A 17,766-nucleotide genomic window follows, 5' to 3' on the forward strand; every position below is an offset into this window, starting at 1 on the left:
GAGTCAGAAACCTGAAGCAATACGGGTGAGGACAGGTCAGTTGGGATGAACTTTGGGGGAAAAATCCACTTGGAGGTGCCTACACTGGAGTCAAACTCTTTTCTGGGCAGAGAAGAGCAGTGAGGGTCTGGGGGCGTGTGCGTGGGAGAGGGGCTGCGGAACTCACAGCTCCTTTGCTCTGCGAGTGAGCGACAATATTAGAACAAGTGTGTGGTGGGTAGGCTGTCATTGACTTCACTGTGTGATGTTGAGAAGTCCCGTTCCCCCCACCCCCACCCCACCCCACGTCTCTGGACTCCCCCTTCTCTGCTCTAACCATCCAATAACTTAACTTCTCTGCCTGGGGGCTCGCTTCATTCTCAGCCCCTCCGCCATCGCGCTTTAGCGCTGTCCGTGGTGCTGACCGCCAATCCCTTGACAGCAAGCCATTTCGACCAGCTGGGATCTCTGCTGCGTGGAACCTGTCTTCCCAGCCTCCCACCTCTCTTTTTCCAGGCACCTCACACATAAAGCACGGGTGGGAGGCAGGCTTAATTCCCCCTGCGCCGGGAAGCTGCTACCCCCTCCACCCCCCCTTGCTCACCCAGGGTTTTGCAGCAGTGGTGGCAGCCACTGCCGATTTGGGTGCTGGGGAAGCAATTGATTTGTCTACTGCCAGCAGCCTGGAGTTGCCTACGCGGACGACAGCGAGAGAAAGAGAGAGAAAGGCTCAGAGAGCGAAACCTTCATCCATGTGGAGGGCAGCCTCCGGGAGCCGCTGTCTTTCCCTTGTCCACTGACTGGTCTGAGTTTCTTCTCTCCTAGCACTGGTATTTCTTTTTGCTTTGGTCCTGCATTATTTAGGGATAGTCGGTGTGTGTGTGTGCGCTTACGCTGGTGCCTTGATTTTATTTTTGGGACGAGTAGGAGAGTCAAATGAACAATTTTCTTTCAGGCACCTCCACTGAGCTTTCAAACCAAGTCATCAGGACTTAGCATCTTCCCACCGGCAGGGAAGGGAGGAGTTGGCAAGAATTTGGCTCACCCGTTTCCCCTGCAATCCTCTGGTTGTGGTAAGTGTTATTCTTCTTGGTTGTGCAAATGGGCTAGGGGTCTCGGAATGGCAATTGCAATGAGATGTGTGCATGAGTTGGTGGGGAAGAGGGTGGTTGGGGGGGGGGTGTTGAGGAATGACCAGTTTATTTTGTCCACATTCTGCAGTATTTTATCACCTAAGCAGCATCCCAAAACCAAATGAGATTTCAGCTCAACTACCCCAAGGAGAGGATAAAATTGACTCATGTTTTAGGCAATATGATTAAAATTGTGGCTTCTGCCCAATTTGCCTTCTACCCTGCAGTAGACGCTCTTAAAAGTAGCTAGCAGTTCTCTGAGTGAATTAACCCTTCATGGGGCTGGTTAAGCTGGCATGGAGGGTCTCTGGATGTTCTGAACTGGTGGGTAAGGAGCTTGGTCAGGGGCGGGAACGGGTAGCTGAGACTGGAAGATTAGCCCTTGCCTGGGTATACTGGGCGAGACTTGCATAGGACAGGTCTCAGATTGTACCATCTTCCAGGAACAACTGAGTAATTTAATTGTGGTGGCTTTTGCAAGCTTGACTGTTCTCTTTTTCCTGAAATGGGGAACCTGGGAGCCATTGGAGGGCCACGTTTTGCTTGGAATGAGTAGCCAGATAAGCCAGAGGGGAGCAGCTTGCTGAGCAGGCATTTTATTTTCACAGGTGGTGTAACCTGTAAGTGTGTCTTTGGGGGGAGGAGGGGTGTGCTCCCTGACACTAGTTCGGGAGACTCCATCCTTGAACCTGTCTCATGGTAGGGAACTGGGGGAGCAGGGTTTGTTGAGATTCTGGGGAAGGGCTCCAGACTCCAGCTTCAGATCTGTTTCAGGGCAGACGATACCCCTGTGCTAGTTTCTTTCCTGACAGCTCCTGATGGAATAAGCCTGCACCAACCTGTTAGTGAGTGGGAGATAGAGGTTCCTTGTAACTGAATCCAGAAGCTTACATTTAATTTCAAAATGTCTTTGCCGCTAATCTGTGGCCTATCAAAAAGGGATTTCTCCTTGCTTTCTGCTTTGATTACATCCACCTTTTGGGAAATGAATATTCTTATTTTTAGCATCTTTGCTATTATCTCAGGGGCCACTTCAGGCTTCTGCACCCAGAGGATTTCCTCTTTAGATTCTGTTCTTGGAGGTGGGAGGAATAAAACATCAGCCCCAGAGTTTGGCAAGCCTGTAATGCAAGCAGGACTCACTCAGTCATTTTCTCTAGCCCCAGAGCCAAGCGGGGATGCCGACGCCCTGGGGCATGTGCCCGCTCAGGCAGGGCTTGTGGGGCAGAGGGGAGGGTTTCACAGTGGTTAGTGTCAAGAATTTGGGCGTCAAAATCCTTGACTTCTCTTCCTGGCCTGACTCGCTAGGTGACCTTGAGGAGGAACTTGCCTTAGTTTCCTCCCTGAGAAGCCTTAAGGATGGATGATGAGAGAATGGAAACGTGGGTTCAAATGAGGAGCCATAGATCAACCAGGGGTGATATTTAAAATATTGATCACTGGCATTAACTGATCAGAATGGATGGTGGCTGGGGCCCCCAAATGGGGAAATCTTGGGGGGGGTCCCCTGCCATACTGAGCATTAACCCACTGTTTGCTAGATTGTGGGGAGACTTTTGGGTACCTGAGGGAGAGATTGGGGAGCCAAGGGTCCTCAGGGCAGGAGTATTTTGATAAGCTAACTAGTTTGGCCTTTTAGACCCTGCCAGCTGAGGATCAGCCCTCAGGTAGCCAGGGCCAGGCGGCCCCCATGTGGCTGTTTCGCCCACATCTCCTTGCTGTCTCCCAGGCTTACTTCCTTGGGGGTGGCTAAAGTCCAAGAAGCTGCCCTCCCTCCTCTCCTATCACATTTGAATGGTGCATTGTGTTGCACCGGGGGGAGGAAACAGAAGCCTCTGGAAAGAACCTTGCTCTCAGATCTAGAAACCCAGGTTCTAGCCCCAGCTCTGCCCTGCTCCCCCCATCTTTCTGGTCCTCAGTTTCCTCATTTGTGCAGTGAGGCAGCAGATCTAGGTGACCCCGAAGCCCCTTCCCCCACCTCTGTGATGGGTGTGTGTGAGTTTGTGTGTGCACATCTCTGGGAAGACTTAACTGTGCATGTGGGAATTTAACATGTGTATCAGGGAGGACCTGTTAGGAGTAAATTGGGATGGGGGTCCCTTGTAAGAATTTTGCTGTAATTGTGGCCTCAGATGCATAGAGGGACAGATTTTGCAGCAATTGAAGGCCCCATAGAGACTTTTCTCAGGGGTGTTGGCAAGGGCTCCTTTGAAAGCCTCCTGCCTGCAAAGACACATATGTACACACAGACATGCAACATTAGGGGGTTCATAGGCCCTCCATAAAGCCCATCAGAGCACCCCAGGTTCACAGTCTCTGTTCTAGCATCTAACCTTCAAGAGGGCCACTTAGCAGCATGCGAATCATCACGACCCCCTGTCCAGCATGTCAGCCACCACACCAGCCTACAGAGAAAAGACCAAGGCATCACCCCCTCCCTCCTGGCTCCAGCAGTCCCTACTTCTCCCACCCGGCCTGGGGTGCTGAGGGGGGAACCCCAGCATCACCTCTCCGGCCAGTAACTGTGATAGGGAAGCATAGTTGTGGAGACTAATGGGGACATCTTCTTTCCTGCTGATGCATGGAAGATGATGACCAGAGATTCTGAAACTCCAAAAGGGTGGCCTGGAGAGTGAGTCCCCCCAGCTTGCTCTACCTTTCCTCTTTTCCACATCCTGGCTTCCTTTTCTGGGCAAGTGTGTTCTGGTCCAGGGGGCTGAGCTGGGTTTCGTTTGTAGGATGTGATATTACTCTTTATTTGACCCTCTCCCTCTCTACACGTGGACAATAGAGTGGTTTGTGACTTTCTGATAAAATCCACCATGATTTCCAGACCTGCTTTCTGCTCTTTATCCCCTGCCAGTGGGGAGCTGGTCGTAAATGCAGACAAGTTGGGAATTGGCATGAAGGCGATGAGAAGCCAACAGCATGGTTTATTTCTGCTAAGAGCTGTAACCTGTGATAAAAATAAATCCGGCACCCAGTGGTGGTGGGCTGGAGCCGATGAGTTTAAATTATTCAGCTGCCACCAGGGATTGGGAGCCTCCATGTGCCAGGAGAGTGAAGGAGGCACCGCAGAAATAGCACTTCTCTTTCCTGTTCCCCACCCTGGCTCCTCCTTAACCAGTTGTTTGAGCCTCCAGGGGTCTCAGTGTAAGGCTCTAGGAAGCCAGATCTGAGTTCAAATTCTGACTCCTCTGGTGTCTTGCTGTGTGACTTCAGGCAAGACTCCGAACCTCTCTGAGCTCAGGTATATTTAAGGTGGCATGGTAGGAGTATAGTCTCCAGAAATAGACTGACTGGGTTTGGATCCTGCCTCCAGCCCCTCCTAGTTGTGTGTTTTTGCCTCTCTTGGCCTCAATTTCCCCATCTGTAAAGGGGGGAGAATAATGGAGTCATGAAAATTCTAAGAGTTAATGCTTGCAAAGTGCCTAGTTCTGAGCCTGACAAGGAGTCAGTGTCCAATGCATGTTAGCAATGGAGATGATGTTGGAGATGGGATCAATGGAAGTGTCCTGGCCAAAGCAAGACTGTGGTAAGGGAGAGGAAGGCGGATCCTCTGGGCCAGCCATGCAGCTGGGAGACTTCCAGTCCCACTCCTCAGGGGGTGGTCCTTGTGCAGTTACTGGAGGTCTCTGGACTTTGGTTTCTTCGTCCATGAAATGGGCACAATGGTCTCTTTACCCTAAGGCTTGTGAGGCTCAGAGCAGGGGACAGAGGTGTCTTGAGTGTGATGGGCAAGGCCCAGAGCAAGGGGTCCAGAAGGAGAAGTGCCAATGGCTTCTCAGTCTTTTCTTCCTCCGGATCCCTGGGAGGCTTTTGCTGAATCATCCCAACCCACGGGCTCTGAGCCCATGGATTTTCTCTAGGAAATCTAAGTGTTCCCTCTCCCTATCTCAGTGCTCCTGGGACAGGTAAGACCCTTACAAGCCAAGACTGAACCGTCTTCATCTTTGGAGGTGGGGTCAGCACACAGGAGGTGCTCAGCAGAGGTTTGCTGAGTGAATAAATGATTGCAACCTCGACCCACTGATTAGTGGATGGGTCAGTTTGGGGAGGGGCCTTTGGCCCGTGGTCCAACCAGAGGACTGCATGCAGTAGGCGCTTAGTCAGTGTTTGCTGATTATGATGAGTCATCGTTGAAGGGGTTGGAAGGGCTAGGCTTCCTTTTGGATCTGCTACCTGCAAAGGGCAGGTCTCTCTCCTTGTGCCACAGTGCTCACTGCCATTTGTTCATGCATCGGACATTTATAGAGCACTTATAGTATACCTGGCACCATTGTGGGCTTTGAAAATGAAAGTGATGAAGACATAATTTCCTTTGGGAGTTGGATAAAGTAAGTGGCCACCTGTAAAATGTGATTGTTTGGTGGGGGGGTGGGTACAAAGAATGCTCCCTTAGGGCCCCTAAAACGCACTCCCTCTGTAGCTCACGGATATATAAAATTCCATCATTAAAGTTTTATTCATTACAATAAAGCTGCTGTGAATATTAAAAAAAAAGTTTCATTCTTTGTCTTAAGACTTTACTGTTGGTTAAATGGTGGATGCTTTGCCTGGGATAATGCATCCAGCCCTATTAGTCATTATAGCTTAGTGAGAATGAGTTTAGACCCTTTCCTGAAAGTGAGGCAGATTTTGGGGGGAGGGGAGGAAAGTAGGATTTGCACCTATTAGGTCTGCAGGTGAAAGAATGGGCAAAGGGCAGAGAAAGGCAAATATTGCTGGATTCACCCTGTGCAGGGGGTGGGGTGGGTGTGGGTAAAAAGCTCTTCATATTTCAGAGAATCTGCTTCACCTGAAACAGTGGTTCATCTGACTCAGTGGTTCTGAAAGTGTGGTCCCTTTTCTCCCCTCACAGCAGTATCAGCCGCACCTGGGAACTTGAAAAAAAAAAAAAGGACAAATCCCTCGGTCCACCCCACATGTACTGCCCAGGAGCTCTGAGCTCAGGCTCCAGAGGTCTGTTTGCACAAGCCCTCTGCTGCTGCAGAGAGAGGAAAGTTGGCTTTTTTTTTTTTTAAATATAAAACACCTTCATGGGTGTTAGTATCACAGTTCTGGGTGTGTTTTGAGCCTCCGACGTTTTTGCCACAATTTCCCCCATCACCCAAGGAGCTGAACAGGACAAGAGTGAGATCCACTGGCTTCCAGGTACTTACCTTTTACTTTCTGCTACGGAATCCCTGGCTCCCGTTTCCCCACAGGAGGTTGAGCTGGACCTGGAAGGGTTGACCCCCCATTTCCTGCTAACCCGCTATAATTCCAGAGGGGGTGCTTCTTTCTCAGGCAGCACCCCGGGGCTCCGTTTGGCAGCTAGGACCAGACACCCAGCCTGACCAAGCCTTCGGGGCTTGAGGGAACAGAGTTGGTGCTTTTCAGCCCAAGTCTGCAACTCATTTGGGCCAGAGGAAAGTGGGAGGGGTGGTACCAAGGTACCAGGAGGCACCAGGCTACCAGATAGTGTCATGGTGGCTTCCTCCAAGTAATTGTCTTGCTGTCGTTAGTTTTAATGGTACAATGCATGCTTCAATTTCAGTGTAATGGAGCCACGTCAGGCTCGGGTTTAGCAATCCAGCTAGTGAGCAAGATAATATGCCTCGGAAAGCTGGGGGTTTTTTGCCCACCTCCCCCCTGCAATAATCAACAAGAGGAAACTCATCTGACAGCATCATAATGATGTTTGGTTTGTGAAGGATTTATTTGAAGAGCAGAAAAAAAAGAAACCCTTTCCTCTTCTCTCGGTATAATCCTCTGAGTAAGTTCATTCAGCTACCGTCTTCTATCTTTTTCTTTTCTTCCTTTCCTTTTTCTCTCTTTAATGCACCTACACAATGACAAGCAGAAACTTGTGAATGGAAGCAGTTTTCGGTAGAGAACATATTATGTAAGCAGGTTGGGTGCCAGCCATTGACGACCGAGTGGGCACTGGGGCTGCCGAGAAAAGATGATATTTCAAAGTTTGTCAGGAGACTCTTTGTTGTAAGCTGCTGCCAAATGCATCTGTGGGGTCCGTTCTCCCACATCCTCCCTCTCTGCCTCTTTTCCCTCTGCCTGCTTTCCCTCTGTCTTGATAGCTCTCTGTCTCTATGTCTCTGTGTCTTTCCCTCTCTCCGGTTCTCTCCCCCCTTTTCCCAACTCCTGTCCCCTTTCCCATTTTTTCCACCTTGTCCACGCCTTTGAAAATTCCCCTCTTGTAGTCCCTCCTTCCTCCCTTTCTTTCTCTTTTCCCCCACCTCTCTCCTCCCTGTTTCCCAGCCCCTGCCCCTTTCCCTTCTCCTTTTCTCCCCCTCTCTGTCTTCCCTCCTCACTTCCTTTCCCTACTCCCCTGTCCTCCTTCACCCCATCTTGGATCTCATCGGGTGCCGACATACAGACATGGCTTGTGAAGGGAAGGCAGTGTGAGTCCCCGACACCCCAAGTAGGGTGACAGTGATTCGGTTTGCCTGGGACTGGGTGCAGAACTGTCAGTGCTGAAACTGGGAAGGGCCGGGCAAATGGATGAGGGGGTCAGAGACCCAAGCCACACGCTTGGGATTTTGTTCCAAAGGCCAGAGCCCCAGTTTTCAGTTTAAGTGGCCTTCCTCTCTGCTTGGCAAAGGGATGGGGGTGGGGGGCGATGGCACACTGGTTCCTGAAGCTGTCCCCTGCTGGGAGCCCTCCCTGAGGCCTGCCCAGGGGTCAGCCAAGGGCCAGGGGCTTACTCTGTCACCCCCTGCAGGTGAGAGATGGCTCCATGGCTGGAGCTTCTCAAATTTGAGCCTGCATCAGAATCTCCCGGAGGGCTTCTTAAAACACCACATTTCTGACTCAGTAGAACTGGGTAGGGCCTGAGAATGCGCATTTCTGACAAGTTCCCACTGGTGGGCTGAAACAAAAGGAATTTATGGTCTCACTGCTTTGGGGGCGAGAAGGCACATCAAGACACCATGGGCTGTGTTTTCTTGGAAGCTTTCAGCGCTTTGGTGGTGGATCCATCCCTGCCTCTGTCACGTGGCCGTCTGCCGCCTCCCACCTCTTCCTTGTCCAATTTCCTTTGCTTTCAAGCCATGTTGGATTAAGGCCCACTCCGGTTCCGTCTGGCCTGACTGTAACTGACAACGTTTTCAAAGACCCTATTCACAGGCAGGTTCACACCCCCGGGACGGGGCTTAGGACCTGAACATGTCTTTTCTGGGGGATGTGAGTCAGTCTCTGATACCAGATGATGTGGACACTACTGGCTCCGGACCACACTAGGAGAACCATTGTTCTCTGCACACTCACTGCCCCATTCATTCATTCATTCCTAGACATTTATTGTATCCTACCACGTGCCAGGCACTATCCTGGGCACCAGGGATGCAGCAGTGAATGAGACCAAGTTCCCTGCCCTCCTTCAGCTTATCCTTTAGCAGGAGACAAGGGCAATAAACAAGCAAACACATCGAGATAGTTTCAGGCCGTGGTAAGGGCCATGGAGGAGACGGACAGTATGACATGGTAGAGAGTGACAGGTGGTGGGTGGGGAAAGAGAGCTCATTTCGGTATACAAAGCGTGGCCAGAGAAAGCTTTTGGTGATGGTAGGGTTTGAATTGAGGGCTGAGTTTTTAGAAAGCAGACGTGCAAAGATCCAAGAGGAGCACAGTCCAGGTGGGTGAAGGCAAAGTCCAAATGCAGAAAAGTTGTCTTGGAGGAGCAGCGGGAAGGCCTGTGTGAGCCAAATGCGGAGACACAGGCTGGTCCTGCAGGACCTTCCAAGGTGGGCAAGGAGCCTGGATTTGGTTTTCCTGGAGGGGAGGCTTTTAGGCAGGAGCATGCCGTGACTTTATTTACAATTTCTGTAAGAGTCATTTAGGTCTCTGCAGAGAATGCAATGCAGGAGGCAGAAGTGGGCACTGGGAGCCCAGTGATGGGGGCATGGGCCAGAGTGGTCAGATTTAGGATGTATTTGGAGTAGCACTGGGGGGCTAATGGATGGCTCAGATGTGGGGCAGAGGAGGGACAGGACCCACCCCATGGGATGGGACATGTTCTTAGCAGGGTCCAGTGTTGTGATTCTGGGGACAGGGAAAGGGGATTTGTATGTGGCCAGGGGCCTGTGGGTTGAGAGGCAAGTCTCATAGGCGGTGCGGAGTGATGGCAGCTTTTGGGGAGGTCTGCAAATGCCCACTCCAGGATGGCTCAGATCCTCGGCCCGCCTCTCCCGAGCAGGAAAGGCCACAACGCAGGGATTTATTTTCTCCCATGAGTAGCAGCTGAATTAATGTCAGGCTTAAGTGGGATCTTGTCACTTGGCAAAGGCGATGAAACCACTGCTAGTGGCTGCTGCCATGTCAGGCCCGGGCTTCCGGTCAAATATTTCACCCAAATGTCTGGAGATCAGGGCGTGTGGAAAAGCCTGCTGGACAGATGGAAATAGCGGGCTTCAGGCATCTGCCGCTGCCCCTCTGAACGTGAGAGGCCTACCTGTTGTTTCCCTGGAGCCCAGGAGGGAAGCAGCCTCAGGCATGCCTCGAAACACAAAGCAGACCTCGCACCCGGTCTGGCCCAGAGCCTGCGCCCTGGAAGAAAACGGGACTGAGGTGTGTGGCAGAGCACCTCCTTTGCCTTTCAGAATGGGATCTGCTGCTGTTTCTTTAGATGATTTTTTTCTTTTTTGTCCCTTGGAAGGAGTCATCTGGGTGGGGCAGGCCTCTGGAGCCAGGCTTTGGTATATTATCTGCAGGGGGGTGGTCTGGGAATGTGGCCTTTTCTGGACGATGGAGAAGTGCTTAAGGGAAAAAATCCTGAGGGAAAAGTAAATGGTGCACACGTATTGGTGACCAGGAGGGGGCTTTTGCTTCTGGGTATCACCTGAGGGGAGCGGCCTCATTTGTAGCCAAGCACAGATGATTCTCACCTCTCGGTCATCCGTGCAGGACTTGTTTGCTTTGCAGATTAGGGCAGAATTTTTGTTTTAATCCTAAATGCTGAGGGTTTCTCGTTTCCTAGGACATGGCCGTCATTAACCCCTGCAGGTCCCTGCCTCTCTTCCTCCTTATTTGTTCTCTGTTATCCCACTTCCTATTCTCCTCCCTTCATAGGTGACTCTTCTATTCTGTCTAATGGGCATCTTTTCTCTTTGCATATGTACCTTCAACACATGCATTTTTTTTTTGCATGTGCAGGCACTGGGAATCGAACCCAGGTCTCCGGCACGGCAGGCAAGAACTCTACCCACTGAGCCACGGTGGCCCACCCAACACATGTATTTTTAATTTATGTAAATGGTATTGTGCTATTGATCCCATCGTTTCACCCTTTTCCTCACCTACCACCATGTTTGTAAGCGCCATCCGTGTTGCTCTGAGCATCTCATCTTTTCTCCTAATTGCTGCTGTACGCCAAGGCAATAGGCCCCCATTTTGTACCATTCTCTTAAATTGTATTTGTCTCCCTCCAGCTACCTAGAATATTTCTGGGATTTTCCCTGCACCGGCCAACTGGGATTCTTTCAGGATAGAGAGACCCATTTTAGTAGAGCTTTAGTAGTCCTTTGGGAGGTGTAGGTATATGCTCCCACTGTTTCACTTTTGATTATTTGCTCCAACAAACATTGAGCGCCGACTGGATGTCGGGCCCAGACATGCACAGAGGGGAGCCAAGGGGTGCCGTGGCGCATGGGTGGGCTCCGGGGCAGACACGTCTGGAGTGGGTCCCGACTCTGATGCCAGCTGTGTGACCTTCAGCCAAGTGATCTGCCTCTTTGAGTCTCGGTTTCCTCTTCTGTAAAATGAGGATAGCAATCGTATTCATTTCATAAAGTTGCTTGAGAATGCAGCGAGATGATGCTCGACATGCATTGTGCAATGTATTATTTTTAATGGCAACCCTGGGGTTTGAAGAAATAGATGTTTCAATCCGTCCCGTCTTTTGTGTGTGTGTGTGTGTGTGTGTGTGTGAGCACGCGTGTGAGTGTATATGTGTTTTTGAGTGTGTGTCTCTGTGTGTGAGTGTATGTGTGTGCACTATGTGTGTGTGTTTGACTGTGTGTGTCTCTGTGTGTGAGTGTGATTGGATGCAAGTGTGTGGGCGTATGTGTGTGGTGTGTTGGGGAGCGATTTCCTGGCCTCAGCCACGGCACTGCCCCCTCTGTTGGGTGATCATTTCCCTCTCTATATGAACAGTCCCTGGCCCTGTTCTGGAATCAGCCGCAGGACCTCCTCTGTGTGTTCTGGCAGATTTGGGTTTCCTCCTCTAACTTGGGTTTCCTCCCTCTCTTTCACCTGTAGGAATAGACAGGTGGCAGCAGAAAGGCTCACCTCGGCCCTGAACATGCTTGGAGGGTAAAAACCTACAGGGGCCAGTGTGGGAGTCCTCAAGTGGCCAGACAGAGCCCCAGAGGCATCCCAAGGCTTTGGTATTGCGTGGACTCCAGATTTGGAAAATTCTACCTCTGGTTGTCATGGCAGCAGGAGTAAGATGGGAGCCCTTTATCCTAATGGGGCACCATGGGGCTGTCTGTTAAAACAGTAATGTCCCCTTGTCTCTGGAGCAGGCTGGTCTCTGACCTCCTGCTTCCAGCCTTCCAGCCTCCTCTCGAAAGAACACAGAGCTAAGTCCCTCCATTGGGTTCAAGCCCCAGCCGTGCCACCTCGGCAGTTGTTGTCTAGAGCCGTGGTTTCAGTCCAGGCAGCAAATGAATCGGGAGCTGGGTTGGTCCACAAAGTCACAGAGCACCCACCAGGTACCAGGTCCTGGGCTTCCCGTTTCTGTGCATCCCTGCAAAGCCTTGAGAAGGAAGGGTTGTTACCATCCTCATTCAGAGGCAGACGCTGAGGCTGCAGCGGACAGCGTGACCCCAGCTCCCCAGATTCACCATCAATCAGTGGTAGATGCAGGGTCGCAAACCCAGATCTTTTCAACACCAAAATCGAATGCTCAATTTTCATGGCAAGGAAATGAACTTCCCTGGACCTCAATTTTTCTACTCCGTAAAATGGAACAATATCCACAACTTTGCAGGTCATTTGGAGTTGTAACGGTTAAGTGACTTAGAAAATCAAAAGATAGACAAAGCGTAGTGTGGAAATCAAATTCTCTATTTCTTCAGCTCACCCTGCTTGGATCCAAAGCATCAATGTCGTTCTGATAAAGGACCAAAGCATGATGTGCAGTGGTTAGACGCACAGCTGCTGCCTCTCCAGCCTGCTGAGTCGGAATTACTAGTCTGTGACCTTGGGCAAGTTACTTGTTCTCTCTGACCTCAGTTTATCTACCTGTAGGATGGGAATTATAATTGTATCTCCCTCATAGAGTTGCCTTGAGGATTACATGAATTAATATAGATGAAGCCCTTGGAACAGTGCCCAGCATGTGATAAACCATGTAAATGTTATCTGTTTATTTTTGCATAGGACTTAGTTTTTTAAAGAAAATTACTTCTAGATTCAACGTAGTTTCATAATAATCTTTTGAAGGGGACAGTTGGAATTATTACATCCATTTTACAGATGAAGGAACTAAGCCCCATAGAGATGAACCAATGTCCTAAGGTCTCAAGGTGAGTTAGAAGCAAGGACCAGGGTTAGTTTTGGGGGATGACAGTGGGCGAAGCCCCAGGCTACTGGTGTACCAGCCAGCAACAGTCACAGACAAACCCGGGGTCGCCTTCCCATGAAACAGGCTGGGACAAAGCGGGTGGATAATTTGGTGGCCTCAGGATCCTTCCTGGTGGGCCCCAGGAGGGATGGCGCTGAGTAGTCCCAGGAGGGGACAAATGGAGGCTGCATCTGTTCCAAGCCATAGAATAAATACCTGGCCACACCGCAGCGTGTTCTCTCCAGATGGTGGGTGTCGTAGTGTCCCAGCTGCTAAAACAAACACCATTCAACAGGTTGGCTTAACAGCAGGAACGTATGGGCTTATGGTTTAGGAAGCTAGAAGGCTGGCTCCCTCCTGGGATGGGTCACTTCTGGTTGACGGGCAGTCTTTGAAGTTTCTTGGCTTTTCCATCACATGGTGATGCACACGGCAATGTCTTCTCCTCCCTCTTCTGGGCTTCTCCCTGTGGCTTCTTCTCCGTGTCCAATTTCCTTTGCTTTCAAAGACTGTAGCCATATTGGACCAAGGCCCACTCTCATCCAGTTTTGGGTGCGCCTTAACTAGTAACATCTTCAGAGGTCCTGTTTACAAATGGGTTCCCACCCACAGGACAGGGGTTGGGTCCTGAGCATGCTTTTTGTGGGGGACATGACGCGATCCCCGAAAGCAGGCAGTCAGCAGATGGCTGATACCCTACTTGTGAGCTGTAGTTCCAAGGTAAACAAACAGGGTTCCATGGGCTACTTCTCAGACTGTGGGGAAAGGGGGGGGGTCCTCTCCCAGCTCCTGGCCTCTGTCCTTCATCCCAGCGGCATGTGCCACCAGCAAAACTGTGGGCTTTCTGTTCTCTACCCCATCAAATCTGGGATGTATGTGTTTCAGACACGTGTTCCCCTCATGGAACCTGGCTGGCAGGTGGCCCAGCCCAGCAGCTGTGGCTCAGTGCAGAGAACCAGACTCGCTGGTTCAAACCTCCAGTTTACCCCAATCAAGCTGCAGAACTAGCCAACTACTAAAACTCTCTGTACTGTTGTTTTTAACTGTAAAACAGGGATGCTGTTAATAGTACGTATTTTATAAGGGTCTGGCAACAACCAAATGGGTTCCTACAGGCAGAGTTCCCAGGACAGTGGCATTGGTGGTGTCATCATCATCATCATATTAATTTTGTTGTTATCCCTTAGCAGCCCAAATGGGTGCTCAGCTGCTTGGCTCCTCCTCATTCAGGAGGGCTCTTGAAGGTCACTTCCCTAGGCTAGTGGTCTCCAAACTCTGATCTGGTCCAAGATAAAATTTCCCCTGGCCATGGAGAAAGGAGAAAAGCAGATATTTATAGGTAGATGGGCAAAACATTACCAACTAAATTTTCCTAGAAAGGCTTTTCTTATAACCTGACATTACGTCCTTTCTGCTTAACATTAAAATATAGTTTTGAAAAATTAAACATTGGCAGTACTTGGGGGGGGGTTATTTTTTATCTTATTTTTCAGTGTCCTTCCTTAGCAAATATAAATAACACCAATAACCCAAACTTGGCAATTTCCCCTTAAACTCGGAAGGGAGAAAATTTTGTCCAATCATCCACTTCAGGGGTTATCAGACAGCTCTTGGGAATTTTTTTTTAAATATAGATTCTTGAGATCCATCCTATAAAAATTCTGATTCAGTGAGCTGAGACTCAGCACCAAGGGATTGAGAAAACCTCCTCGACCAAAAGGGGGAAGAGTGAAATGAGACAAAGTGTCAATGGCTGAGAGATTCCGAACAGAGTCCAGAGGTTATCCTGGAGGTTATTCTTACGCATCAAGTAGATATCACCTTGTTATCCAAGATGTAATGGAGAGGCTGGAGGGAACTGCCTGAAAATGTAGAGCTGTGTTCCAGTAGCCATGTTTCTTGATGATGATTGAACAATGATATAGCTTTCACAATGTGACTGTGTGATTGTGAAAACCTTGTGTCTGATGCTCCTTTTATCTACCTTGTCAACAGATGAGAGGAATATGTGGAATAAAAATAAATAATAGGGGGAACAAATATTAAAATAAATTTAGTTTGAAATGCTAGTAATCAATGAAAGGGAGGGGTAAGGGGTGTGGTGTATATGAATTTTTTTTTCTGTTTTCTTTTTATTTCTTTTTCTGAATAGATGCATATGTTCCAAGAAATGATCGTGATGATAAATATGCAACTATGTGATGATATTGCGAATTATTGATTATATATGTAGAACAGAATGATCAAAATAGAAATGTTTGCGTTTATTTGGTGGTTTTTGGTATTTAGAAAAATAAAATTTAAAAAAAAGTTTTTTAAAAATTCTGATCCAGGAGGTCTGGGGATAGTGGCCTGAAATCTGCAGTTTACTACGTTTCCTGGTCCGTAGGCCATTCCTGGGGAGAAGATGCTCCTTCTGGTGGGGAATTCTCTCCGCGGTTCCCTGGGCCAAGGACATGAACACCTCCCGCGGACTGCAGAGCGTTCTGTGCACCTGCTCGGGCAGGCACGGTTTCCTAGGCCTTTCCTTGTGAGGGTCACTGCGGCCTGACTCCGTAGCTCCTGCACATTTTGCCTTCTGGAGCCAAACAGAAGAAATAAACTTCCTAAGACAGAGCAGGATGCGCGAGTACAAAGGGCACCTTAGGAGGCGGAGGCCTGAGACTAAACACCCGAGTGTGTATTTAGGGGGCCCCTTTGGAGGCGAAGATCTAGTCTACTGTGCGTTGTCGTTTGGGATCTCCCTCGGGTGACATACGAGCGTGCATCGTTCGGTAGTGATCGATGATTTACTGCCACGTAAATCCGATGATCCCACTACAAGGTGGACCTTCAGTTCCACATTTTCCCAGGAAAAAGATCCAGTCCCCTCCCTATGTCGCCACGAAATGTTTCGCTTGATTAAATAACCTTTTAGGGATACGGATGAAATTGTCAGATGTCCATTTATAGTATTTGATTCATTAATAGCGTTATGTGTAACGTACTCAAAATCACATCATATTAAAAATCAGTTAATCCATAAAACTGCTTGTCCTCCACTGGTACGTGATTTTCAAAAACCACTTAGCAAAACAGAAAGTAATTAAAGTCTTAGATCATCTACTGCCAATGTCTTTTGTTGAAGAATAGGAAAAGGAAGAGATGTCATTTGAAGCTAGAGGGTGGTTGAAGTTTAGGAAGAATTTATTTAAGCCATTTTACTATTTAAAATACATTGAGAGAGAAGAAGAAAGAATGCTTGACAGTATGAAAAAATTTGTAAACACCTGGACAGAAAGCAATTTTGTATTTTCTCAGGAATATCTTGGGGGGTAGGGTCCCCAGCTGCTATTTGGTTATTTATAATACCCGTCAGCGCCACGCTCAGTGCTGGGATGTAGCAGTAAGCAGCTTAGATTTGAGGCCTTCCCTCCTGGGGCACAGAGTTTCTGGGGAGCTGGACATGAATCAGTAATCAGGCAAATGGATGTACAGTCACAAACCAAGGCAGGGGTCCTCGAGAGGGGCACAGGTCTAAGAGAGCATGTCACAAAACAATCTAACCAGAAGTGGGAGGGCTTCCTGAGGAGGTGACATTTGCCCTGAGAGCTGGAGGATGAATAGGAGTTAGAAAGGAGCAACCCTGGCAGCGGCACCAGTGTGTGCAAAGGCCCTGAGGGACGTCCATGATCTGGAAAGAAGGCCAGCGTGGCTGCAGTATGGGGTTGGGAGGAGCACAGGGCAAGACGAGGCTGGCAGAGCCAGCAGGACCACAGGGTGGCAATTTGTCTATTCTGAGAGCAATGGGGGCATCCCTGCAGCTTTCACAAGCAGAAGGGTGAGCTGATCAGATCTGGGTTTTGAAAAGGCTAGCCTAGCTGCAGTGCAGATGCACGTGTAAGAGAGGAACTGACAGATACCTCAAGCTGGCCCTATAGGGCTCTATGTACTGGCCAAGCCCTCCCCAAACCCCAGTCTCCCCTCCCATCCCCACTCTCCACCTCCGTTGACAGCATGGATTTCTTGAAAAGAAGGAGGTCATGAGAACCTTCTCCAGGGAGAGATTTTGTTCTGCAGTTAACCAAGGGGGTGGGACTTTTGCCTGAAAACATGGGGAGTGAGAATAGAGGAAGTAGGGATGGTTGCCAGTCAGCCTGGGTTTAAATTCCAGCTCTGCTGCTGTGTAACCTTAAGCAAGTTACTAAATCTCTCTGCATCTGGAAAGTAGGGATAACAGTAACATCTCATTGCATTATTTTGGGAGTTTAATAGGCCAGTATATAGGCTTTGCTTGGAACAGGGCTTGGCATCTAGTAGGTGCTCAATAAACATTCATTATTATTATTATTTTCGTGGTGATTTTCTCAGTTTCTAATGCTGCCAGAATGCAATATACCAGCAATGGATTGGCTTTTATAAAGAGGATTTATTAGGTTACCAATTTACAGTTCTAAGGCCATGCAAATGTCCAAATTAAGGTATCACTCAAGAAAGGCCGATTGTGTCTGGGGTTTCTCTGTCCCCTGAGAAGGCACATGGCAAGTCTGCTGGCCTTCTCTCCTGGCTTCTGGTTTCAGCTTCTGATTCAAAGTCCCTCTCAGCTTCTCTGGGATAAACTCCGGATTTCACCTCTTAGTTAGCATCTCCTGGGGCCTTTTTCTGTCTCCAAGCATCTGTCACTTGGTTTCATCTCTCTGCTCTCTGTATCGGTTCTCCAAGTGTCTGTGTGTGAGCTTTCTCCAAAATGTTCCCCCCATAAAGGGCTCCAGTAAGCTGATAAAGACCGACCTTGAATGGGTGGGGTCACATCTCCAAGGAAACAACCTCATCAAGGGGTCCCACCCAACAGTTGTTCTGCCCCCACATATCAGATTAAAAGAACGTGACTTTTCTGGGGGCCCATAACGGTTTCAAAGCAGCACTGTGATGATGATGACAGCTCAGCGCTCGTCCTTCTAGGAGGGGCACTATTAATCCTTTCCACCTTTCTGTCCACCCCCTCACCTCCTTTGGACCTTATTCACATGTCATATCACCTCAATGAGGTCTTTTCTGATCACCCTATTTAAAATTGCACCCACTCCCGCATGCCCAGGACCCTCCTTCCCC

The 17,766-nt window shown here is 49.3% G+C and overlaps 1 protein-coding gene across 1 annotated transcript in view; it reads left to right on the forward strand.

The window, feature by feature from the left end:
- The first annotated feature begins 892 nt into the window (after positions 1 to 892).
- Positions 893 to 17,766, forward strand: part of RPH3A (rabphilin 3A) — a 106,156-nt gene continuing 89,282 nt past the window's right edge. The window contains exon 1 of the mRNA XM_077159895.1: positions 893 to 1,052. The gene's annotated coding sequence lies outside the window, so the exon portion shown is untranslated. The remainder of the gene's footprint in view (positions 1,053 to 17,766) is intronic.

The sequence above is a fragment of the Tamandua tetradactyla genome, chromosome 5 (assembly GCF_023851605.1).
Source record: "Tamandua tetradactyla isolate mTamTet1 chromosome 5, mTamTet1.pri, whole genome shotgun sequence".
Taxonomy (NCBI): domain Eukaryota; kingdom Metazoa; phylum Chordata; class Mammalia; order Pilosa; family Myrmecophagidae; genus Tamandua; species Tamandua tetradactyla.